Here is a 2,491-nt window from a genome sequence, read left to right on the forward strand (position 1 = left end):
GAAGTGCTTACTTATCTATGCCAAGAAATTTGGAAAACAGCTACCTGGCTAACTGGAAGAGTTCCATATTTATGCCTATTTCCAAGTAAGGTAATCCATGTGAATGCAAAATTATCAAACAATATCACCAATATCATGTCCAAGAAAATTTTGCTGAAGACCATTCAAAAATGGCTACTGCAGTATATCGACAGGGAACTGCCAGAAATTCAAGTCAGATTTAGAAGAGGACGTGGAACTAGGGATATCATTGCTGATGTCAGGTGGATCTTGGCTGAAAGCAGAGAATACCAGAAAGATGTTTACCTGTGTTTTATTGACTATGTAAAGCCATTTGACTGTGTGGATCATAGCAAATTATGGATAACATTGCGTAGAATGGGAATTCCAGAACGGTTAATTGTGTTCATGAGGAATCTGTACATGGATCAAGAGGCAGTCATTCAAACAGAACAAGGAGATACTGCACGGTTTAAATACAGGAAAGGTGTGCATCAGGGTTGTATCCTTTCACCATGAATATTCACTCTGTATGCTGAACAAATAGTCTGAGAAGCTAGATTACACGAAGAACAGGGCATCATGATTGGAGGAAGACTCATTAACAACGTGTGACATGCAGATGACACAACCTTGCTTGCTGAAAGTGAAGAGGACTTGAAGCACTCACTGATGAAAATCAAAGACCACACCCTTCAGTATGGATCACACCTCAACATAAAACAAAAATCTTCACAACTGGACAAATAAGCAACATCATGATAAAAGAAGAAAAGATCGAGGTTGTCAAGGATTTCATTTTCCTTGGATCCACAATCAACATCAATGGAAACAGCAGTCAAGAAATCAAAAGACGCGTTGAATCGGGCAAATTGGTTTCAAGAGGTCTCCTTAAAATGTTAAAAAGCAAAGATGTCACCTTGAGGACTAAGGTGGGTCTGAGCCAAGCCATGGTGTTTTCAATTGCCTCATATGCATGCGAAAGCTGGACACTGAACAAAGAAGACCAAAAAAGAATTGACACCTTTGAAATGTGGTGTCGGTGAAGAATATTGAATATACCATGGACTGCCAAAAGAATGAACAAATCTGTTTTGGAAGAAGTACAACCAGAATGCTCCTTCAGAGCAAGGATGGCGAGACTATGTCTCACATATTTTGGACATGTTGTCAGAAGGAATCAGTCCCCAGAGAAGGGCATCATGCTTTGTAAAGTAGAGGGTCAGCAAAAAAGAGGAAGACCCTCAATGAGATGGATTGACACAGTGGCTGCAACAATGGGCTCAAGCATAGCGACAACTGTGATGATGGTGCAGGACCAGGCAGTGTTTTGTTCTGTTGTGCGTAAGGTTGCTAGGTCGAACCCACTCGACTAGCACCTAACAACATGTGCACACACAGATACATGTATGTTGATCTTATATATTGTACCCTCTACTAATTGGAAAGAGCGATGATATCAGACATTTCAAATTGGAAATTTACGCAGAAAAAAAAATAGGTACAATAACCCCATTTACACAATTCCTTCCACAAAATATATTCCCAAATTCATAATCAGAAAATGTTACTTCCTCAAGTGGAGTTTGGGCCCAGTGCACAACTATCTTTGTTGGGATTTCCATCGGAAACACCTCTCTGCATGATTCTAAGAGACAAATAGATTAAAAATGGCTTTATAGGGAGTTTATTTTCTCCTACTTCCAAAAAAGAGGATGATTATATGTACAGTTATTCTAGTCTAACTCTTAAAGAAAACTCATACTTTAGAAAATAAAAATTTTAAAAAGCCTTTAATTCTAGAGGGAAAGCAATCTATCTTCCAATATGAAAAAAAGAAAATAATCCCATCACTTATGAAACTTTCTTGTTAATATTAATATCCCACCTTTAATTGGTTCCTCTGGACATTCAATCAACTCGACAGATTGAATTTTTCTGAGAACGTAACTGTGAATATACTTGAAAGTTTTAAAGATTATAACTGCTAAGAGTGCAGTCAGGAAATTATGGTCATTAAGTTTCAGGCAGCTTTATCTACCTTTGAAAGTATTTTGACATTCTGTAAATATATTAAAAAACCGTTGACATAAAAATTGTATGTTAAGTTAAACTGTATTATTTATTTTTTTTTTAGAAAAGGTTTCATCCTTGACAGTGAATAGTTTCAAAGAAAACTTGCTGACGTGAGTAAATATACTTGTGAGTATATGTGTGCTATGTGTGCTGTACTCTTTTCTTAGAGCTTTTTGAGGAAAAAAAAATTCTTTCCAAAGATTTTATTTTTAACCTTTTTAAAATCTCAGAGACTTTAAAAAAATTCAGATCCAAAAACCGAACCCAGTGCCGTGGAGTCGATTCCGACTCATAGCGACCCTATAGGACAGAGTAGAACTGCCCCATGGGGTTTCCAAGGAGCACCTGGTGGGTTTGAACTGCCGACCCTTTGGTTAGCAGCTGTAGCACTTAACCACTAGGCCACCACTGTTTC

This window comes from Loxodonta africana, chromosome 20 (assembly GCF_030014295.1).
Source record: "Loxodonta africana isolate mLoxAfr1 chromosome 20, mLoxAfr1.hap2, whole genome shotgun sequence".
In the NCBI taxonomy this organism is placed as follows: Eukaryota; Metazoa; Chordata; class Mammalia; order Proboscidea; family Elephantidae; genus Loxodonta; species Loxodonta africana.